A 25670-nucleotide genomic window follows, 5' to 3' on the forward strand; every position below is an offset into this window, starting at 1 on the left:
TTGCCAAGTAAATGCAGCTCGGAAACCTAATTTGTTGTTCCTTCAAAGCGGAAAAAGTCTTTAAAAAGCGGAAAACGGGGAACAAAAAGGCAGGTAGATTTCCCAATTAGCCTTTCGGATTAAAACGGTAAGAAATTACGGTGCTTGACAGCCCTAGGACAAACCGAGATGCATCCAACAATGCAGACTCGCAGCTAGTTGCTCGTTAATTAGCAAGGAAATGCCGCGCCGGAGCTAACTTGTTCCTTCAAAGTGGAAACTTTAGCGCTAAGTATGCGAAAAGTGATAGAGCGCGGTATTGTCTGTAAGAGATGAGAGCGAAGTTTGGGGAAAAACGGCCTCATGCACGGATATTCTGTGTTGTTCATTCGTTGAGAGTAGTGTATGTTGATAGGGGTGCTTGTTTTTACCTCGTCATAAAATCTTTACTGCGCTAAGAAAGTTTTTTACATGTTTAGACCTCAAATAGGTATATAACCAAAGAAATAGGTTAACAAAGTTAATGTCTGTAGGACTGCTTTAGCACTCGTACCTACCTACTAGGAAAACCTGTGCTACAAGCTACTAGTATCTTTCTTCGGATAGACCCTTATTTGTTAACAGGGCTCTCTCCGTCACTTACTCCATACAATCGTAGCCCCAATTTCATTAGAATATTAAGCAAGCGAGGTCCATGAAATTTTGTAGACATATTCTAGAAACTAATATCTGTGTCTGTGGTGTTTTAGATTTTTCTAAAAATATGTAATTTTAAAATTACAGGGGCTAAAAGATTTGTATGTAAATTTTTAAACCCGCTTAACTTTGAAACCGAATATTTTAACAGAAATCTGGTAAACCATAGACATAGATATTAGTTTCTAAAATATGTCTGCAAAATTTCATGGACTTTGGTTGCTTAATATTCAAATGAAATTAAAACTACGATTGTATGAAACGAGTGACGGAGAGAGCCCTCTTAAGCTCTATTCGAAACAGTTATAGATAAGACTTCGTAAGATATTAGGTGGGTACGATTTTAATACCATACATTTTATCCATCAAGGCAATTTTTAAAAAAAAATAAGGAACATGAATTTACATTTGTAGATTTTTCTACTTTCCTTCCATAAATATAATTATCGTAACCATTTTTCGTTTTAATAAATGAAAAAGGTTAAGACTGTTTTTAAAGAAATATTGCGGGCAGAAAAGTTATTGTGTTCCATGCATACCTAATTGGACGAGTACCCAAGCTGGTTTCTTCTCGATAAATAATTTTCTTTGAAGAGCGCTCAACATAAATTGTGCCATGTCGATTAGGTTTCTATTGTTGTAACGCCTTTATTCTTTTTAATAACTAAGTATAAATAATTTGCTTTATCTTGAAACAATAGTGTTGATCTCAGATTCTGTAACATTTTCAAAAAAATCGGTGTCATGACTAATTCAGTTGTACAAAAATGAATGGTAAATATTCGTTTACAAAATTATACTTCCAAACAAAATTATACTAACCATAATGGAGTTTTTTTTTCAAAAATAGAATAGGAAATGGATCAAAGTAGATGTTAAAGTTAACATTTTAAGCAGGCAAAAATATATTTAGAGAGACTTTGTTATATTACAGCCATATTATGCACCCATATTTTACTCCTAGAACGTAGAATATTTAGTAAAATTAACTAAAAATGCCTAAAACTGGCAACACTTTTTACAGTCTAAAGTTAGTCATCACCAGAAAAAAATTAACAGTCAATTAAAAGAGGCTGCCGAGATAAGTTAAAACTTAAAGTTAAAACTATGAAATAACAGTGGGTTTTCAAATTAATTTGGGTAACAAAAATAAAATTTCGTAATTTGTAAATACCTATAACTTAAGATAAGTTTTTGCATCTATCGGCACTCCAAGCACTATTAACATTAGCATGTTGGTGACTCGACCTTGAAGGCTTTACCCATCCCAAAATTACCCAACGCGCCTAAATAATTTCATATTAATTATTCCTAAATAATTTTCACTTCAAGAATTGGTCCCAAACTAAAATCTGCTGTAAGTTAAGCTTAATGCTAAGGTCACAGACCACCTCCTGTGGCTAAGGTCAATTTAATTTAGCATTGTCACGCATTGTGATGGTATGAGAGCTTCAGAACTTATCATAACGTATTCTCTAAGACACAATAGGATGTAGTATTAAACGCTTAACCTTTAATCACTGCGTTAGCCGGCTTAACATTGCTTAATCTATGTCAGAACTATACGCAGTTGAACCGAAGCAGGGTCACGGTATGTACTATGTATGCCTTAATCTGGGCTTAGATCTATTGCTTATTCAGTGAGATTCTACCGGCGACATACTATTACGGCATCAGATGAATTTACATAATATAGCTATACGCATTACCTTTAGGTATTAGGTACTAGCTGACTTGCACCAGCTACTGATTTGTCATAAGTAGGTATTAGAAGGATCGTATAGTTGAAAAAATTTTCATACAATAATCGATAACGTTATTCTCCTCATAGATGTAATCAAATTTTCATAATTTTTAGGGTTCCGTACCTCAAAAGGAAAAACGGAGCCCTTATAGGATCACTTTGTTGTCTGTCTGTCTGTCCGTCTGTCAAGAAACCTATAGGATACTTCCCGTTGACCTAGAATCATGTAATTTGGTAGGTAGGTCTTATAGCACAAGTACAGGAATAAATCTGAAAACCGCGAATTTGTGGTTACATCATTTAAAAAACTATTAAAATATGTTTCAATTTTCAAAATAAGATAACTATACCAAGTCATGTGAAAAGGCTTTACCTGTACATCCTAAAACAGATTTTTATTTATTTTTATGTGCAGTATTTTTTGATTTATCTTGCAAAATTTTGGAAAAATACCCGAGTACGGAAGCCTCAGTGCACGAGTCTGACTCGCACTTGGCCGGTTTTTAGAAATTTGTAGATGTAATGAAGGACTATGCTCGTATCTACGTTTTAATTTTTAAGAAATATTGCTTATGTTATAAGTTACTAGCGCTAAATATCCATATTCATGACCTAAAATCTTTCTTAAAAGTTTTTAGTTTTTGTAATTTAACTAAACTAAAAAACTAAAACGTACTAGCCTAGGTTATAGCCTAGGTTCCTAAATTAACCTGCGACTCCGTAGTAATCTAAAAATCCATGACTAGCCTTAGGTTTAATATCTGAACTTTTATTTATACTAACTACGAGTAGAAGTAAGGTACATTAGTTTGCCTCAAGATCTCAACTAGTTAAATGTCACTAGAGGCCAGAGGAAGATCTCTACGGGATTGAGGCTGAGACCACTTTATGAAGTTGGGACAAGATGGAGCTATAAAATAGTACTTGGCTTATGATAGATCCAGCTTGCTTTAATAACTTAGACAGGCTAGGGGGCTGGGTCTCGAGTCTTGTAGAGTTTAAGTGGGTGGCACGTTGCTTTTTATTGCTTGCTACATTTTGATGCTCTGTATCAAAGGTAAGAAAGGAAAAGAAAGAAAAGTTAGACTTATTAATATAATATTGCCGATACAATAAAATCGACATTTATACAAAATAAAGAAAATAAATTACTACCCATATCACTACCTATACTTATTATAAAGGCGAAAGTGTGTTTGTTTGCTGGTTTATTGGTTTTTCCTTCACTTATCACAACGGAGAAATGGATCGGCGTGATTTTTGTAAGGGTATATAGTTAAAGAACTGGAGAGGATGTACTTGTCATCTCGGAAAATTAAAAAGTTTCCGGAACAGAATTTTTCTAATCCGGATTTTTTTAGCCCACTCAATCGAAACTTATTAGAAATCAAAACGACATAACACTACGCTAAAAATGAGTCAATAGACCGTAATTTCGGTCTTTTCTAAGCAAAACGGCCTAAAACTATGCTAAAATGGAGTCCTGTGATTTGGATCAAATCGTACGATTACGGTAAAGTTTCAACTATGCCGTTGCTTTTCAGCTTCTCAGTTTATAGTTTACATGCTGCTCTACAAAACTGTTATACGTACCTATACCTTGAAAGTGCATCAAAATAGTATTCACTTAAAATATTTTTATCGTTGTTAACGCGGTTTTTCTTTCCTGACAACAAAGAGAATAACATAACAAGGTGTTAGAGTTTTTCTTTGCAGTGTTAACAGCTAAATCTCCAACATTTATCACGCAAAACGGATTAACCGCTCAAAAACAGAGGGACCGACGGTTGTCACCTTATTTTTTATGCAGATTAAATTCACAAAGTTCCCTCAGCAACGGAGCAGAGTATTAACTGAGTTTACACTTGTAGTTGCCACTTCTAAAAGTAGAAACCATGCTTGTACTTTTTTAGTTACCTCTATACATCATCATCTCATCAGATCTATCAAGTAGCAGCATGAGATGAGATGATTTATATCTCATCTCAGAGCTGCTAAAAATCAAACGTTCGTTTCTGATACGCAATGCTACGAGTAGAATTTGGAATGCCGTTCTTCCTTTTCTCCGATGCTGTAATATTGGTATGTGCGGTCAATAGAAGAATGAATATATAAGCACCTCCTAGGCAGACGCGTTCCACCTTCCTCTGCATCATAAATTGGAACTTACCTAGGTACTATTAAGAAGTTTAAAAAACACTGCTTAGCTGCTGACAAAAACCGATCACTTATGATTGGGAAAAAAATAGGTAAATGGACGTCCAGATTTAAAATAAAATTTACACAAATTACAAAATATTTTAATGTTTTATTCACAAATTATTTTCATTAAAATACAAACAGAAAATAAGATAAACAAATGTAACTTTTTTTAACCGACTTCAAAAAAGGAGGAGGTTCTCAATTCGTCGGAATCTTTTTTTTAGTGTAGTCGTTCAACAATTCGACGAAACGCAAAAATATGACTTTTATTTCTAAATGAAATTGCAGAATACATTTTCAGATTAGAAATAAAATAATAATAAAAATGCCAGAGACAAAGCATAAAATATTCAAACCCTACGACAAGTATAGGTTTCCATACACCTGGGACCCGTGGACCGTCAATTCTAATACCGTATGCTTCGCTTTCCAGGGTACTTTATTTTATTATCTTTTATTAGATTACACTGAGCCTTTTATGAATTAGGTTAGCTGAAGCTTTGATGCTGAACAAGTTGTAACAATGTTTCTACTAGTTACGGAAGATTCGCAACTAGAAAAAGTTTATATATACCTACATAATATGTCGCAGTGAAATTGCATAAGCCGGGAGTTAGCCAACTCCCTTAGGCATATATCACAATATCTTCTGATTAGATTCACGTTGTTTCAAAGTAACAGAGTTTTCAATTATTTCAATTGAACCTATACATAAGGAACTTCGCACACAATTTTATTTTCCCACGACTTTTATACAGCATTGTATCCGAGTTCCAGCCTCTCAGTCCTGATGCTCCGAGGTGCTTATACATCCATAATCACCAGCACTAAGAACCTGTCGACTGTGTATTGACTTTGTGATACTAATGCCCAATATATCTATATCTTTATAGCAAATTATTGTCATTGAACTTCGGCTTCTAACTCTCATTGTAAAGGACCGAGTTGATATGTGTTCTATGACCTTAAAGGTCAAATCATACCGCTTCCGAATCCAAATTCATAATCATATCGCTTCTATTCGCCTCGGCTCTGAGTGAGACCCACGATTGCGTGAGAGAAAAAAAGTGGATTGTATATTATGTAAAAAGCAACAGTGCATTATTTATATAAGCGAGACCACGAATGTATGTCTGTTCGCATAAACAATATTATAATGGCCTCTGCCCGCCGTCATACCTTTTACCATATTTGTTTTATTCATGCGTTGTTCAATTCACTATGAAATATTGAACAAAAGTGCGACACGCGTTTTCAAAATGGGCAGAATTGAAATTGAATATTTCAAACATTTTTCACAATATACTTTTTAGACCCATTTTCCTATATTCTGCTGATCGTAACGACTCTGTAGCTATAGAATGTAAAACACAATGGTTTTACTACTAAGCCATATTGAATAGATATGAAATGAAAAACTTTGCCTGCCTTTTTTCCGTATTGATAATGTACAAAAAAACTTACGTAACGTACCTACTTATACTAAAAATAAATTAGTTTGATATTGGCTACTAGCTACCGCCCGCGGCTTCGTTCGGCGAAACTATTTTTCTAAGCTGTGGGAATTTTTTGTACTAACTTAAAAAAAACTGTAAAATAGATGGGCCATAAATAGTTAGCAGACAGATAGATGCACTTTCATATTTATAATATAGGTATGGATTTATAATCGAAAGTTTCATCCAAAAATCTCTAAAATACATTCACCTTGTCAGATTCTTCTTCAAACTTGATTACAATAGTGATCTTAGATTATTTAATTAGGTAAGTATTATTAGAAATTAGAATGGATGGATGGTATGGATTTAGATTGAAATGAAAATATCATATCAACTTCAATACAGATATCTAGAACTTTTTAGAACTTTACAGTCCAGTAAATATGCACAAGTGATTATAAATCTAATCGTGATGTAAACGGCTCGAGAGAAAGCCCGTGCTTAGCATTTTAATGAGTTCAACATTATATTTTCTCATCAATGTAGATAAGTTTATGGAGGATTTAACAGGATGAGCACCTCACAAATACCTTAAAATTTTCACTTTCGTTTAAGGAATATAAATGTGTTTCTTATAATACCTAATCCGCTTCCTTATAATAATATTTTTTTGGTGAAAAACGTTATGTAAACCAATTTCGAGTGAATATTTTTTCGAGATAAAACACATTTTGACATGACAGTAAGACAAATAAATTCAAATATAATTATTTCCACAAAAAGATTTTTAATTTGACCAAGGCAGTTTTAAAATGTGTATGTAGAAAATGTTGGGATATTTTGAATTTATAGGAAAAATATCAGTAAAAAGAAAAGCTTGGACGTCCTGTTTGAGATATATATTTGAAGTGAGATAAAAAGTCATCGAACGTAAAACAAAAGGATTTTAGACAAGTGTAAATTAAAAATTTATAACACCCCCGACGATCCAAAGTATTTGAGTTTTCCAAAACATCATTTTCAAATAAATAATTATGTATTTAGGCAACGTCCATCTTGACAGCTTGACATTTGTCAATTGACATAATATTAAGAACCTAACGGTTATCTAACCTTCTTTTCTACAAGAAAACTAGAAAAGAGCTAATAACTCTTAAACGGCTGAACCAATTTTTTTAGATTATAGCTAAGAACACTCTCGATCAAGCCACCTTTCAAACAAAAAAAACTAAATTAAAATCGGTTCATTCGTTTAGGCGCTACGATGCCACAGACAGATACACAGATACACAGATACACAGATACACAGACACACAGACACACAGATACACAGATACACAGACACACAGATACACAGATACACACGTCAAACTTATAACACCCCTCTTTTTGGGTCGGGGGTTAAAAAAGAATAAGAATAAGTTTAAATATAAACAATTTAGTTTACAGCCAGTTCCAACAGAAAATAACATTGGCTAGTATTCAAATGAAAGTCAAACTAAGTTTATTTGGAGATCACTACGAATAAACTCCTCTTAATGGTCAAGAATATGACAAATATACGTAAATGCGATGCAATAACTCAGCATCAATCAAGTCATAAACAAGATTACAACAAATCAATCAAGAGTCAAGACACGAGGAATGGACTCACGTCGTTGACGATTAATCAAGTAAACGTCGCCACTTTGCACGCTGCTAAAGAAACCTGGGAATGCTAAAACGTTAACGTATCTACTTCCTGTAAATTGTATGACGGTATCCTGAAAAAGTAGTAAAAGACTAGTTGGTTAAGCGTCCGCCTCCTATATGAGGGCTCAGGAGTTTGATCCTAGGAATGCTCCTCTAACTTTTTGGCGCCATACGCTTCTTAAACAATAAAATATTTATCTTGCTTTAACGGGAAAGGAAAACATTATGAGAAAACCTGCATGCCTAAGAGTTCTCCAGAATGAAGGAATGAAATCTACACTTGATCAGTATGATCCATTATCAAAACACTTCTTTCTGAGAGGGACCCGTGGACATCAGTAGAGTCGCTTTTTTTAATAATTATAATAAAATAGCGAGCAAACGAGCAGGCGGGTCACCTGATGTTAAGTGATTACCGCCGCCCATGAACATTTGCAGCACCAGAGGTAGCGCCGATGCTTTGCCAGCCTTTCAGGAATTGATGGTCCGTCTCTTAAAAAATTCTACGTTGTAATCTAGTGGGGACACCGCCGATGGGAGTAGATTCCATAGTGTGCATGGAAAAAAGGATCTGGCACAACGAGCGGTCGAAGTGCACCAGGTACTCAGGTGGTGAGGGTGAAATTGTTTGCGGTGGCATGCAGTGCGGTTGCGTTTGGTTGGAATGATGATGATGATTATGATCAGTAGGCTTTTACGTCCAATGCTAGACATCCCAAGGTCCTTTTAGACATCTAGGTCTTCCCAAGAGCGCCCACCACACGCGGCCAGCGGCGCCATCCTCATTCACGTGGATCTGAAAAAAAAGTTATAGTAACAGCTCTTGCAGACAGAATTAACTGTGAATGATAGATGCATTTTTGAATTAATAATACTCTTTTAGTTTTTTTTTAAATATGAACGTATAATTCGATAAGCTCTATTACCTTAAAATGAATGAAATAAAGGATTTTATCAAAATAATTTCTCTCCTTGAAGGATTTTTCGGGCAAACTCTCTATTTACATTAAACCTCACAGTTATCCCTTGTCACACGTAAACTGACAAAAAAGGCTTACACGTATCTCATGCTAAAAAGGCTTCAAAGAAATCTTTTGAGCTTCAAAGTTTAGGGTGCACTGATTAATGGTATATCCCCTTTTCGTTGCTGTAAAAACAAAGCCACAATACTAATGACACCCCAGAGAGATATTCCTATATACTAGAGGAGCATACCAGATGCAAATAAGTAACCCCACTATTAATTATTGGAACTGATGAAAATAATCTCTTTTATAGTTTGCTTTCTAGCACATTAAAGTCTTGTCATTAAGCATCACATAGAAATAAGTTCTAACTCACTCACTGTCTGACTCATCAAAGTCCAGCCCTAACCTTTAAAACTAGAATCCCAAAGCACAGAGGTTCCATTTATAATGTAGACAAGAAATAAGGTCGGTATATTTGAAATTCCCACGGGAATAAAGGGAGGTTAACAGCTTCAATGTGACGATTGCAATCACCTCTAATTGACAGACACTCTCTAACTTTAGGCCCTAAGGTAAAATGCACTATTTCCTTGATGGTGATATGATAATCCAAATTTCGTGCTACAGGGTCTGGCTTAACAGGGCTCTCACCGTCACTTACTCCATATAATCATAGTTTCCATTTCATTTGAATATTAAGCAACCAAAGTCCATGAAATTTTGCAGACATATTCTAGAAACTAATATCTGTGGTGTTTTAGATATTTTTTTTAAATACATATTTAAAAAAAAATCTTAAAAAGTTTTAAAATTAAAGGGGCTCAAAGATTTCTATGTGAATTTTTAAGATCGCGTAACTTTGAAACCGAATATTTTAACGGTAATCTGGAAAACCACAGGCATAGATATTAGTTTCTAGAATATGTCTGCAAAATTTCATGGCTTTGGTTGCTTAATATTCAAATGAAATTGGAACTACGTTTGTATGGAGTGATGGAGAGACCCCTCTTAAGGCCATTTTGCGTAACATAGCATGCTCTATTAATGGGGCATCTCTCTACAGCACTCCAAAATAAAAGCAAATTTGCTTAGTCCGCTCCTCAAATGAAATGGCACTACGTAATTGTGTTTGTTTCAGTCAAATTATTCAGTTTGGGTGCAAGTGGCTTGGCCTCTCCCATTGAGCGTCCGGTCGTACGGTCGTAATAATTAGCAGTCAGATGCCACCATTATATTTGACATAAGCTTGGTAAAATCACGTTTGTCCTCGTTTATTGTACATATATTTTCATATAATTTAGGGATTCCTGCCATTTTATTACGATATCGTTACATCCGAAACTTCTCACTTGTTACGGCTTTGAACAGTTTAAAAGAGAGGCCTTTTTATTATTGTCTGATTTTTGATATTCCTACCATCTATGCTGCCATATATAAAAGTCAATCATCGCGTTTATAGTCCAGAAGAAATATCAATTATTTTCACTAAAATTAGTAGATAGGTACAGCATTTTGTCCTCACAACAGACAACTTGTTTTTAAAATAAAATGTAATGAATTGAATTAAAATGAATTCATTTATTTCGTGTAAGACAACTTGTGCCACTTGTGATATAATGGCAAGACTTTACCACCGGTTCGAAAAGGAGATTCTACGGAGAAGAGCCAGCAAGAAATTCAGCAATTGCTATTTTTACAAAAAAAAATGTTAAAACATGTAGATATACAATACATAAAAGACGTAACTTTTACACTACTTGTAGGCTACTGAATAAGACGAGAGCGTTATCTGCTTTGAACGAGCATTAAGAAGTTCGAGAATTGTATGATAACAGCGACTTAATAAAATTGTATGTAATTTTATGTTAGAAAAATATGTTGTCAGTACTAATGTTTAAATGTTAATGTAAAAATGAAATGCAAGTTTGTAGTAATATTATTTAACATAGAAAACATTTTCGTAAATCTTAAAAGGAAAGGAGAAAATTCTTTACAAATTCCCTGCCTGTCTGAATAAGCTGTACGTATTTCAATGGTAAAAGGATTTGTAAGAATACCGATGAAGTAGTCATTTAAGAAAATATCTTCTTTCTACTTGCTAAATGGGTAGAAATTCAGATTTGAAATACTTTGTCGGTGTTTCTTTTGAAAAAATATGTAGTAATGTAAATTATTATTTTTAAAATATTCTTATCACCTATCTTACTTCAAAAACATTCTAGACCTTAACAGGGCTCTCTCCGTCACTCGCTTCATACAATCGTAGTTCCAATTTCATTTGAATATTAAGCAACCAAAGTCCATGAAATTTTGCAGACATATTCTAGAAACTAATATTTGTGTCTGTGGTGTTTTAGATTTTTCTAAAAATATGTAGTTTTAAAATTACAGGGCTCAAAGATTTGTATGTAAATTTTTAGGACCGCGTAACTTTGAAATTGAATATTTTAACAGAAATCTGGAAAACCACAAACATAGATATTAGTTTCTAGAATATGTCTGCACATGGACTTTGGTTGCTTAATATTCAAATGTAATTGGAACTACGTTTGTATGAAGCGAGTGACGGAGAGACCCCTCTTAACCTTACTGTGTTATAGTCTAGTAGGTACATGAAATTACATAGGTACATACTTACAAACTTTCGCGTTTATAATATTAGTAGATAGGATTAAGTACTAATGGTTTTTTGTTGTTTATTATTTACTAGCTGACGCCCGCGACTTCGTCCGCGTGGATTTAGGTTTTTCAAAATTCCGGGAGAACTCTTTGGTTTTCCGGGATAAAAAGTAGCCTATGTGCTAATCCAGGATATTATCTACCTCCATTCCGAATTTCAGCCAAATCCGTCCAGTGGTTTTTGCGTGAAGAAGTAACAAACATACACACACACACACACACACACACACACACACACACACACACACACACACACACACACACACACACACACACACATACAAACTTTCGCCTTTATAATATTAGTGTGATAGATAATGCGTGTTTGATAAAATACACAACTCCTTTATAGCCTACCTATAAACTGTTTCTATTACAACAGTCCACTATTGTAACGTATGAGCAAGTGATGCCAAATCCCCATTTCTAAGTAGGTCGAAAAACAAGGCCCTTTCTCGTTATTTTCGTGACTCACAGCTCTTTCTCAAACCGAACGGGTGCGTGTGTGTGTCGTTCGACGAGAAAAAGATATAGTTCCTTCAGGAAATGGCCCATTCGCCGCCCTTTCCAGCTATCGGGTATTAGCAATTTGCTTTGAGAGATTTCTTTTTGAAAATAGATTGCATTGGAAAGGGAAATGGGTTCAGGTTACCGTTTTAATTGACTTTTTTGTTGTGACATGGAAAGATCTTAGATCACTGCATTATTGTCTTTACAATTATATGACTAATGTGGTCACAACCCTCATCAATGAGGATTACGACACGACAGATTTTTTTTTCTTAGAACTATTGAAGTGAAAGAATGTCTTCATATACAGCTGCAAAATATGTTTTGAAGATTAATTTATGAAAACAGACTGAAAATGATATTTTTTGTATTCACAAAAAATTATAAACATCTTATAAAATAAAATGAATGGAAATTTTAATATAGACAAAATATGAATATGAATTTACTTCTCAGATAGCTTACATACCAGAGGCAGACGTAGGCCATTTTAACCCCCGACCCAAAAAGAGGGGTGTTGTAAGTTTGACGTGTGTATCTGTGTACCTGTCTGTGGCATCGTAGCTCCTAAACTAATGAACCGATTTTAATTTAGTTTTTTTTGTTTGAAAGGTGGCATAATCGAAAGTGTTCTTAGCTATAATCCAAGAAAATCGGTTCAGCCGTTTGAAAGTTATCCGCTCTTTCCTAGTTACTGTAACCTTCACTTGGGGTGTTATAAATTTTTAATTTACACTTGTTTATCCCAGAAAATTAAAGAATTCTCACGGGATTAAAACAAACCTAAATCTACGCATACGAAGTAGTCTAGTAATCATCTAGTAATTAGTAAAGTCTCATCCAATTAATTTCCAGACCTTCAAAAAACTTATCAAAGTTCTAAAAGTTTCTGTCCACGTCAGGCTCGTATCGGATAAATAAATTTTTTACTTGAAGTGTTTCTGAATTAAACTGTTAACGACGGATAAATAATTCAAAATTATAATTTCATATAAATATATTATTATATTTCATATTACTTATTTAGTTAATGTAATATTTTTTGTTTTAAATTAAGATTTGTTTAGTTTATTTTATAGAATTATCAGTTATAACTTATTACACCATTTTAAATAAATGATATTAGATATGTACATAATATTATTATTAATTTTTTGTGATATATCTTCTCATTGCTGAGGCTCGTAACTCGTGAACTCCTATTAACATAAAGATTGGTTAACATGATATTTTGAAAATCTCAATTTGACACTAAGTTTTAGAATTAGCATAAGACTTTTGCTAAGCAACACGATTCTTCGAAATTTCAATGACCTGAAAAAAACCTGTGCCAAAGCTTTATTATAAGCCTTAACCCTCGAGAGAGATGCGTTGAACTGATAGAGCTCGAGCTACAGAAATAGATTTAAAAAAAACCGACTGGATCTCGCGTGGGTCAGTCAGTATTTTTTCATTAAAAATAGAAATGCGCTCGGATGAAATAGAAACAAACGTATAAAGTCCGGATTGATTGCCGTAGTTGTGGGGAGCGATCCCTTGACAGATTACGCCGGCTAAAAATTAATCAAAACGTCTAATGCTGAGCCCTGCCAGCCAGGCTTCTTTGCTCGTGCAATGTAATTACCTACTCCTTGATCTGGGTATCCACTTAAGTATAAGAAATTTTGTTATGTTAAGTGAAAATTTCTTTAGCCGCATTGGGCGATTTTAAGTTGGGCAAAAACTTCAAAATGGCATTGACATGAAATTTCGAAAAAATCCCTCCGCATGTTTAATAAATAATGTTCCTTTTAGTTAATTTATACCTGCCCTTGAATGATATTTCCATTCCATTCCATCAGCCTGTATGCGTTCACTGCTGGACATAGGCCTTTCCAAGAGCTGCCACCAAACACGGTCCTCCGTCTTCCTTATCCACCCACTCCCCGCCACCTTCATCAGGTCATCGGTCTAGCGGGCTGGAGGTACTCCCACACAGTGCTTACTGGTATGCGGTCTCCATTCCAGAACACGTCTGCCCCATCGGCCGTCGCGTCGGTTGTGCGACAGACATGACCTGCCCATTGCCACTTCAGCTTGCTAATCCATTGAGCTATGTCGGTCGCTTTTGTTCTACTTCCCTCGATCCGGATTTTATCCCTGAGATTGATATCCAACATAGCTCACTCCATAGCAGGTTGAGTGACTTTGAATGATATAGCATAACATTATTATTTGAAAGGGCGATATTAGATCATCCAATATCAGTATGAGTAAAGTATGAGCTACGAACCTCACCGCCCTTTGTAGGCTGATTGACATTTTAATTATTGCTTCGTTACGTATACCTTTCCCGTCGCTTAATCACGTTTACGTTATCGTAGCCGTAGATCGTTAATTTCGTTTCATTAAACGGAATTCGAAATTAAGGTCGAGTTTTTTCGCTTTCAGTTAAACTCGACTATTTGTGCTCGGAATGCCAGCAATCACCTAAAGTACCTTTTATAAAATATTTTGCTAGAGTTGGAATAATTTCAGCAAACAGTATTAAATGCAATCTTTTTTTCGTTTCAAGCTTTTTATATTCGTTGACTTCAAAATTTGTCTTGAGTCAACGTCAGTTTTTGGTTACTTCCAAATTCCAAAAGTCCGATTGAGTTGTGCAGGCTCGTGTGGTTTAGATGATAATGGGTGATTATGGTACCAAAGAGCATCTGTAATGATGGAAATGAGAGATGGAGGTGGGAACTCTCTGATGGCATATGGTATGGCAAATCCACATGGACAAAGTTGCGGGCATCATTTACTTAGTACAGATATGGAGATTGACATATTTTTAACCCGGAAAATCAAAGAGTGCCCTCAGGGGTCTCAAAAACCCAAATCGGCAATGTCGCGTCCATTATCTGCTCTAGTAAGGAATTAATCCTACTAATATTATAAACGCGAAAGTTTGTAAGTACGTATGGATGGATGTTTGTTACTCTTTCACGCAAAAACTACTAGATGGATTTAGCTGAAATTTGAAATGGGGATAGATTATACCTTGGATTAACACATTAACGCTGCTTTATATTCCGGAAAATCAATGAGTTCCCACGGGATTTTTAAAAATCTATATCCACGGGAACGAAGTCGCTCAGCAGCATCAGCTGGTAAAATATATAAAACGAAAATTGTAGTTATCTTAGGACATAGCCAAAAAGTCATCTGCAAAACGTGGATCATGGTGAGCGGTGAGTAAACAGTCCATAGAAATATGAGGCGATCGGAGTCGTCTCCGCCTTTTGCGCGTTCACGTTTTTGCGCGAGTCACCGCACACGCGTTTTAAAACGTTGTGATAGAATGTAAACGTACTCTGTCTGCCACATTAAATTTAGATTGCATGATGAGCTTTCAAAGCGGATTTCAGATTACTAATCGTTTATTATAAAATTCTTTGATAACAGTCGAGGGTATCAGCTAGAAAATTATAAAATACAAATTTTGCTTATCTGAAATCATTGAGTTAAAATGTAAACGTGCTCTGTGTGTTTCAGCAAAGACTGATTAAGCTTGCCGCATTTAGATTGCATGATCAGCTTTCAAAGCAGATTTCAGATTGTTAATCGTTGATTTTACAATTCCTTGATAACAATCCAAACAACCTTTGTTTATTCATTGAGCTGTCCCTTTACATGTAGAGTAAATATTTGATTCGGAATAATTAGAAAGGTCTAAACGGGCCGATGAACATTGATTACATTGTAGATTTATTGTTAAATAAATCAATACAACCGTAAATCTTTGTTGGATAATTGCAAATTTATATTATTAGACTATAAATACACACAACCTCAATCGGTTTAGGGGATGGACTGATATCTGAGAGATCGTTAGCTCAAATCCTAACCATTGAACAATTTACTGTCGTACCATCAATGGAAGAGAGGCATTCATTAATTTATAAGGATGTTAGTGCTCTCATTCGTATTTTATGAGTATGTGTCTCGTATGAGTAACGATTGACGGATCTGCATAAATACGAACCAAATTCAACAAGCTCCTAACCTAAGCTACTTTCATTTTATATGACGGCAACTACGAATCGTATTTTTACGAAAACTTAGTAAAGTGTCACAATAATATTATGCTGCATGTCAAAAAAGGAGAATATAAACTATCATTTTTAGGCAAAACCTGAACTGAACCTTAACTGGCGATTATAACTATGTATTTGAAACTATTTTGATCACAATTTGTATTTAAATTTTTGATAGAAAAAGGAACAACACAACACACAACTCGGCAAATACGTTCCAAATTGACTCCTAACTTAAAGACGCATACAAACATTATTCATGGCAATTTTTGTTTTACCAAACTTTCCAAGGTATATGTTAAACCATTTACAAGTTACTTACACTCAGAAATAGGGCAATTTCTTATTCTGCTAATCACAGGAAACACTTTTATTAATGGTTAAATTTCAGTAAAAAACCAATATTCTTAGAAGCGGAATCACACGAAATCGACCAAAAGAGAAATAAAATCGATAAAAAACCATATCTACAATGTCTACCAACTAAATATAAGTGATGTAGAAAATAAGAAAATACATAATATGATTTTCTTTAAATCACAAAAAAAACACATTTTCAAGTTTAATATAAAATATAATAATTAAATTTCAATTTAAATAGGATGCATGAAAATATAATAAGGTCTTTACAGTGGTATGATATGGTACATCATGAAAAAAACCTATTAAAACAATAAAACCTGGTCAATTAAACCTGTACTTTAACACTAACAAATTAAGTAGTTAATTATTGTTATAATAATACTTTGACAGTGATGGTTGTAAAGAAAAACAAGATAACGATTTCGGATATTCATCCTAGCTAGATTTTTTTGCAAAACAACTTTATGTGACAGCATCAGAGCTCAATTTTAATACGCGGAAGTAAGAATGTTATTGCTCCCTTAATGAAAACATTCCGATCATTATACATGTTGATACAATAGCTATAGGTAGGGAAGATCCCATAACATTAAATTTAATTTTACAAGCGTTCAATTATCAAAACACACTCCTCAATTCAATTTACCAAGTACGTACATCACTCACTCAGCGTCTGCTCAATTAATCTTGTACTAAATGCATGTAGCACAAGAGTTACCGGTAAATTTTGAGGGGTTGAATGTTATAAATTATAAAATATTATAAAGAGGAAACCTTTGTATTTTTGTATGTTTGTATTGAATAGGCTCAAAAACTACTGGACCGATTTCAAAATTTCTTTTACCATTACTTAGAGGGATTCTTCCGAAGCCGTATAGGCTATATTTTATCCCGGAAAATAGAAAAACTAAATGTCCACCCGTGCGAAGCCGGGGCAGGTCGCTAGTAAATTATAATAGGATAATGTGTTTTTTAATTCCACCTGGTGGTAAGTGATGATACAGTCTAAGATGGAAGCGTGCTAATTTTGAAGGGGTATGGCAGTTATGGTACTTTGCCGGTAGGGTGGAATTAGTCATGGCAGAAGCCTTCTACCAGACAGTTTGCATTAAATTGTTCCTCTGTAAAGTAATCTTCGTCTCTTCGTTGCATATATACCTATAGTTAAAGAAGAAGAATATGTCTATCCATCTTAACTATCCATTATCCATTTTAACTCCATCCACTATCCATTTTAACTCTCGATAGTGTCAAAAGTATGAAGAAATACTAAATGGATATAAACTACTGCTACCTGAATACAGAAACCAAGTGACGATTCTGTTGAGATAATATTCTGATAGTTGGCAAGCGTGTTTCAAGTTTTTTGGAAGATGTAGGTAACTAATAAAACAGCTGCCAGATTTAATTTGCTATAATTTAGATTACGCAATAGAACCATGGTATAAACTTTCAGGGTTTATCAAATAACCCCTCAGAAATGGCCACCAACTCTCGCAACGATACTCGTGTTACGTGATGTACTGCGTCGTAACACCGAGCGCTTTATTATGAGAGCGTTTCAACTGTTAAGGTTTTTGTTTACTTTGAAATTCACATCAGGCGACGCAAACTGTGGTGGCATTCCTTTTGAATCCTGCAAACTGAGGAGCTAAGTATTATATGTATGTACGTACTTACTAAGTATGATAGGCGACACAAGTTCCTCTTGGTCAGATTATAGTTTTTATTTAATTTCTATTATTCTATTGTTTAAAATACAATTTAAATTAAGATCATTAAATTTACCAATATTATTTGTTGGACAGTTCGAAAAATCAATAGATGTTGGAGCCCCAAGCAAAGCATACTCATCATCATCTTCATCAGCCTGTGGACTTCCACTATTGGACATAGGCCTTCCCTAAAAAGCGCCACCACACCCAGTCCTCAGTCTTCCTCATCCAGCCACTTCCCGCCAGCCGCTTTATATCGTCGGTCCATCGTGCTGGAGGGCGTCCCACACTACGCTTGCTTATACGCGGTCTCCACTCAAGGACTTTCCGGCTCCAACGGCCATCGCCTCTAGGACAGGAAAGCATAGCATTGGCAAACTCCCCACAAGGTGGGCAGACGATATCAAATGAATCACAGGGAGCCGCTGGATTCAAGCGGCGCAATACCGTGTGGACTGTGGAAGTCCCTACAAGACACCTAATTATCCAGCAATGGGCGTAAATCGATTGAAGATGATGAGCTTCATTAGATTGTAGAGCTATGACTAAGTAATTGTTGTACTATGTGCTAATTGGAGAACAATAGTTAATCTATCTTGGACTACAGCGTTAACTTTGGTTACTGACTGTATTCTAGTAATACTACATTTCAAGCAATGCTCGGTTTATCTCCGTTGACGTCTTGCATACGTGATGCGAAGGGTTATGATGGAAACATTAGAGATAACAAATGGGGGACAGTGTTGCTTTAAAACCCACTTCAACACTAAACTGTATAAATGGTGTTATATTTTCTTAGAGTAATATTTATTTCAGATCCTTAACAGGGCTCTCTCCGTCACTCGTTTCATACAATCGTAGTTCCAATTTCATTTGAATACTAAGCAACCAAAGTCCATGAAATTTTGCAGACATATTCTAGAAACTAATATCTGTGTCTGTGGTGTTTTAGATTTTCCTAAAAATATGTAGTTTTATAATTACAGGGGCTCAAAGACTTGTATGAAATTTTTTAAGACCGCGTAACTTTGAAACCGAATATTTTAACAGAAATCTGGAAAACCACAGACATAGATATAGTTTCTAGAATATGTCTGCAAAATTTCATGGACTTTGGTTGCTTAATATTCAAATGAAATTGGAACTACGATTGTATGAAACGAGTGACGGAGAGAGCCCTCTTAACAGGGGACTCTGTCGCTAGCTCCATAGAAACGTAGTTTAGTTCTCGTTTGAATATATTAGGTAACAAATCAAACTCGATGTAATTTTGTAGACACGTTCTAGAAACTAACATCTATGTCTATGGTCTGGTCCAGACTTCTGTAAAAGTAACAAGTATTAAAGTTACACGGGTTTAAAGATTTGTATGTATTCTTGAGACCGTGTAACTGTGAAAATGAATATTTCAACAGAAATCTGGAAAATCATAAAAAATTAGTTCCTAGAACTTTTTGGAAAATTCCGTTGAATTTGATTGGTTAGTATTAAAATGAGAATCACACTACGTTTGTATGGGGCGAGTGACGGAGAGACACCTCTTGAGTGCTGATGTTCGAGGAAGGAAGCACGAGGCTATGAGTTATTTTCTCTCGCTTTGCGTCGTAGGTATTCTTCACTGCTGAGGTTCATTCCCCCAATGACTTGTCCATTTTTTTCTCTATTTTTGATATATTATGATAGCTGTGACTTGTCTGCTTAGTCGTTTATACATATTCTATACTAATACCTATTATAAATGCGAAAGTGCGTATACGCATGTCTATCTAGTTAGGCTGGTGAGGCTGATTGCTTTTTTTTAATTATATAGGCTTGCCCTTGAATGCAATTATATCAAATAAGAAATGATGGAGCTTAAGTAAAGGGGAACACTACACTTCCTTCACTTTTTTTTTTAAAGTACCGTTAGAGTTAGCGGGAAAAAAACTTAATTAAAATCGGTTCATTCGTTTAGGCGCTACGAAGCCACAGACATACACAGACACACAGATACATACTTACGTCAAACTTATAACACCCCCCTTTTTGGGTCGGGGGTTAAAAAATCGAAGGTGGAAAGGCATTTCATATTCTAGCAGTGCGTATGAGAAACGAGGTAGCAAATCGCTTCGTACGAGTGCGTGGGATTTCGACTATATCACAGGGTAATGTAAGGTATGCGTAGTATGTGTATGTATTGTAGGTATAGGTGTAAATCGGTGATTTCCACGACCGGCAAACTAGAAACCGTAATAGGCTCGCATATCCTACGCTCCGCCTCAGGAAAGTGGGAAAATCGTTTGTGGGAATGAGTGTAATATTTTATAATAAAATTCCACAATCAATTTTAGACTTGCCTTTACACAAGTTTAAAAAATCTATTAAAAGTATGCTCCTGGAAAAAGCTTATTATACAATCGAAGATTATGTAAATGACAAAAAAGCTTGGATTTGATTCGCTCCAGCAATATACGGCGCTGCAATTGCTTGTATACAGTATGGCATATTATTGTAAATTGTACATTTGAAAAGAGCAACCGCCGAGTTTCTTGCTGGTTCTTCTCGGTAGGAACAGCATTCCGAACCAGTGGTAGATTATTTTGACGATTCAAAAGCACTTGTAAAAGTTTAATTGAATAAAAATAATTTGAATTTGAATTTGAATTTGAATTTGTATGTAAGCCAAATAAAAGACAGTTATAAATAAACTCAAATCACGTATACGATAAAGACCCCCGACTAAACGAAGAGTACATTGTAGACACAGTGAATGCAAGGGTACAACAACTTTGGTATTCACTTCGTCTTTATAAACTTCCCGCGGCACGTTTCGCAAGTGCTGGATGCTATTTGAATATTACCTCCACATTTTCCCTCCAGTGAAAATGTCGTATTTTTATTAAAATACCTGTTTTTCTTTGCATATACCGTAGTACGTAGTAATTTCAAATAATTTGGTTAACACGGTTAACAATGATTTAGGTTTACTGAAAATCTCGTGGAAACTCTTTGATTTTCTGACATAAAAAGTAGGTTTTGGGATGCAAGCTATCTTTGTATCAACAATCGGTTAAATGAATGGGCCGTAAAAGATAATGGACAGACAGACAGATAAAATATTTTACTCTTATAACATTAGTATGAAAGTAGCATGGATTAGTATGAATAAAATTTATGTATGGTTTACACTTTACAGTGTTCAACCACAGAGGTTATAATCATCATCATCATTATCAACCCACCACCGGCTCACTACAGAGCACGGGTCTCTTCTCAGAATGAGAAGGTTTTTGGCCATAGCCTACCAAGCTGGCCCAGTGCGGATTAGCAGACTTCACACACCTTTGAGAACATAATGGAGAACTCTCAGGAGTGCAGGTTTCCTCACGATGCTTTCCTTGCATAACTCCGATAAGTTAGGTGCGTGCCCGGGATCGAACCCACGACCTCCGATTACTTAGGAGGCGGACGTCCTAACCACTAGGCTATCTCAGCATGGTATTCCATTAATTCCATTCCTTCAGCCTATATGCGTCCACAGCTGAACATAGAATAGCCCTTCCAAGAGCGCGCCATCAAACACGGTCCTCCGCCTTTTTCATCCACCCGCTCTCCACCACCTTCTTCAGGTCGTCCCAGACTGCGCTTATACTGGTACGCGGTCTCCACTCCAGAACACGTCAGCCCCATCGGCCGTCGCGTCGGTTCTACGACAGGCATGATCTACCCATTGCTATTTCAGCTTGCTAATCCTTTGAGCTATGTCGGTCGCTTTTGTTCTTCTGCATGGTATGGATTAGTGTGAATGAATTATTTATCCATGGTTTCGAATCTACGATTAAAAGAATCGTAATCACGTCTACCTACAGTCTTCAGCTACAGAGGTTACAATGGTTATACATCGCAGACGCTGTAATCTCACCACAGTGTTTCCTTCCCGCGGGCGATACGCACGAAACACGGCAGTGTTTGAAACTACCAGAAATGTTGTCATAATGTGAGATCTTGCAGAAAACGCCCCGAGGTGGGGCGCAAATCTTGTCAGATGTTATGTTATGTTGTACCGAGTATAATTTATGCTTACGGCTGCACCTAAACATCTAAAAATATTAAAAAAAAAGCTGACTGACTGACTGACTGATCTAACAACGCACAGCTCAAATTACTGATCGGATTGGGCTATAATTTGGTATGCATATACGTATTATGGCGTAGACATCCGCTAAGAAAGGACTTTTGAAAATTCAACCCCTAAGACGGTAAAATGGGTGTTTGTTTGTGTAGTTCACGCGGACGAGGTCGCGGGCACAAGCAAGTTAGTGATAATATCACGGTTGATGGAATTTCTATTTAATTACTAGATGATACTCGCAATTACGACTGCGTGGATTTAGGTTTTTTGAAATCCCAAGTTCGGTTAGTATCACCTGATAATAAGAGTAGAATCGTATGTGGAACGATCTGGGAAAACACAGCATTTTTATACCAAAATAACCAATATCCAAGGTAAAGGAAAGACGTTTTGACCCGCAGTAATGAGGAAAATGTAGGTACAACGCTGAGTGAAGCAATGTTTCTCTAACATACATAATATATCCGTGGTAGATAGGTACTTTGGAATATAGTATAGTTCAAAGTTTGACTTTTTGCAATATGTAAGACTCTAAATATGCGTCAGTTTTTGGACAAGATTTCGCTGCAAAATCACTTTATTTTTGTTGTTCCATTTTTATTTAAGTATTTGAATAGATACAACCATTTTATCGTCTCCAAGAAGTCTAGAAACAGCTTTTAAAACGTTTTTTGAACAAAATAATAATTAAGTCAGGTCATTGACCTAAAGCAAACAGTTTTAGAGAAATAATGTTTTTCTTTCATAAAGTTTTAATGCACGACAGCCTTTTACGCTTTTACCTTAGATGTTAAATACTGGAAAAAAATATACACATTTCAAACGTTATACCGAATGGAATGTACCGTAATACACGAGCTTAGGTCAAGTTATTGACTTCTGAAGCTTTACGAGAGCTTTGCTGTAGTTTTCTCTGCAAAGATCAAACGTGATCGCTTTTTATATTAATAATTATTGTAAATAGCGTGAAAGTGAAAATTCTTCAAACGTTATGTCAAATGGAGTGAAATAGCAAGTTTGAACGGAAAGTTTTTTTTAGAAATCAAAAGTTTGTTTTTTGTATATCGTCGGCTTATGAGTTACCAGCTGTTCCAACTACATGATATCAGGTAAGTATATTTCCTATGTTGCTTCCAAATAAAATATTCTAATATTCCAAGGGTGAAGGAATTATTAAAATCGGTTTAGTAGTTTCAGAGTTTATTGATTACAAACATAGGTACAAACAAATATTTTCTCTTTGTAATATTAGTATCGAATGACTAAGGTTCAGTTGCATTAATTAAAGTTACTTAAAGGCTACCATATAACAAAATTTGCTTAATAAGTAACAATAAAGGTTTCCATGTAACAAAAGTTGCATTCTAAGTAACAATTATTATGGTTACCATGTAACAATGGTAAGCATATTTTAGCAAAGGTTACCGTATGAAAAAGGTTACTTGTGTATCGTTCTCATTGTATTTTAATTTAATAACCAGATTAACTGCTAGGCAATGATAAATTAAATAAAGAACTCCCCTTTCCCAACGAAATAAAGATAGAGTTCGTTTGAATCGTTTGTAATTATTGTACCTTTGTGATGAACCCTTTGCAGCATTCTCGAGCTGCTAGAAGTGGCAGGTGCTTGTTCCTAATTCACTTTCAAATACTTCTTTTTAAGGCAATCGTCCGACCACCGACGATTAGCGAGAACAAGTTGAGTTACAAGTGAAAATTAAAAATTTATAACACCCCCGACAAGTGAAGGTTACAGTAACTAGAAAAGAGCTGATAACTTTCAAACGGCTGAACCGATTTTCTTGGATTATAGCTAAGAACACTCTCGATCAAGCCACCTTTAAAAAAAAACTAAATTAAAATCGGTTCATTAGTTTAGGAGCTACGATGCCACAGACAGATACACAGATACACACGTCAAACTTATAACACCCCTCTTTTTGGGTCGGGGGTTAAAAAATTAGAAACGAGATGGCAAGCAACGAAAAGCGTGTAATTGGAATAGTTGGTTCACTGAGCTTGAGTGAGTGTGCAAGTGCGACGTCCAAGTAATCCCCCGTCATACATTAATCAATCCCTGCGTAAAAAGAGCATCGCTGAGTTCGTGTTTTCCTTTGATAGCTCTTGTCGCTGCCACCAGCTGGAGAGAGGTCTCGCCGACACTCGGCACAGTCACGTTGGCATAGTCACGCGATTTGCTATTACCTAATTTCTTTTATTAACCTGGTACATCGATTGTAGGTACGTTTCTTAAGCCACGAGAAATTAGCAGATAGCTAGTCCCTTCCTTGCGGCGGTGGGACCAGTGCCTAAAAGTGAGATTGCGTTCGAAAAATTAAACGGAAAGAGCTTTAGCTTTCGTCGTCGAGTGGGTTTCTAAGTAGTGAATATTTTTTGCCGTTTAATGTAGAGCTCTCATGTCTTAAATTTGTCGTTCTCTCAATAACAGGTCTTTAGCACAGAGTAAGTATAGCTCAAACAGCTGGACAACTCATGTGAGATGTTTCAAGTAACTCCTCTCCAAACTTCTAAAGACAAGATCCCTATTATTTACGCCATCCGAACGTGGACTCCATGCCACGGCCTTCGGACCTTATGTCTTGTCAGTCCAACCCACCCAACATCATCCTAAACCAAGATACGAGCCTCACAGAAGGCCTCAAGAAGACGTTAATTTCCAATCTCAGTGATACTGTAACGACTAGTATGGCTTATGCAATAGGTTTCGTCATTCTCTATTCGAAAGAAATTTTTCTCTAGAAAACAAAAGGCCACTGGTAATAAAACTTATAAATATGCGAAATTAGTACGATAATTTTCACTGGTATATCCTGTAGAAATTTACTTTCTGCGACAGTTTACTTAGTACAAGTTATCTGCTAGAACTGATTTTTGCATGTTTCAGTGCTAATGCTTGGCATGACGTAGTGTCCCATTAAAAGACTATTTACTATTTATACTATTTTTATAAATACCAACGGTATCTTATAACTTAAATCCATGTGAATAAAATCACTAAAAATAGCTACTAATACATAGTTAGGAAATAACATGACAGTACTACTACAAAAACATATTTTATTTATCGAGCGAAATTAGGTAGCTACAATAAAGCTGATTTCAAACTACGGAATGTAATAAAATATATAAATATCACTCACCCTTTTTTAAATGACACACTTAGATGTAATAATAATATTACATCTGAGTGTGAACAGTGACATTATATTATATTTCCGTAGTTTGAAGGCAACTTAATAATAATTATTGTTTATTTAACTTTGACTGTTCTAAATTTATACTTCTTACCTAAGTCTATAGCAAACAATAAACTAGCAAGTCATTCACAATTTGTTCAATAACAGTTTCGATTGGAACTAGTAGCCAGTTCAATATAACTGCAAAAAGGAGAAACTAAAACTTTCTCCGTCAGACCCGTGTCAAATGATCGGGGATTCCCTTTTGACCGCGTCTTATCTTGTCGATTTTATCCATGATTGAAGCTTTGAGT

The 25670-nt window shown here is 35.4% G+C and overlaps 2 long non-coding RNA genes across 2 annotated transcripts; one reads left to right on the plus strand and one right to left on the minus strand.

The window, feature by feature from the left end:
- Positions 1-9329: 9329 nt before the first annotated feature.
- On the minus strand, positions 9330-21137 carry LOC123871671. The gene is made up of 3 exons (XR_006797318.1): positions 21092-21137; positions 20813-20814; positions 9330-9341 (listed from the first exon to the last, which is right to left on the minus strand). It is a non-coding gene; the product is annotated as an uncharacterized LOC123871671 (long non-coding RNA).
- LOC123871672 lies at positions 11500-22291 on the plus strand. The gene is made up of 3 exons (XR_006797319.1): positions 11500-11509; positions 14086-14090; positions 22149-22291. It is a non-coding gene; the product is annotated as an uncharacterized LOC123871672 (long non-coding RNA).
- The last annotated feature ends 3379 nt before the right edge of the window (positions 22292-25670 follow it).

The sequence above is a fragment of the Maniola jurtina genome, chromosome 14 (assembly GCF_905333055.1).
Source record: "Maniola jurtina chromosome 14, ilManJurt1.1, whole genome shotgun sequence".
Lineage (NCBI taxonomy): Eukaryota > Metazoa > Arthropoda > Insecta > Lepidoptera > Nymphalidae > Maniola > Maniola jurtina.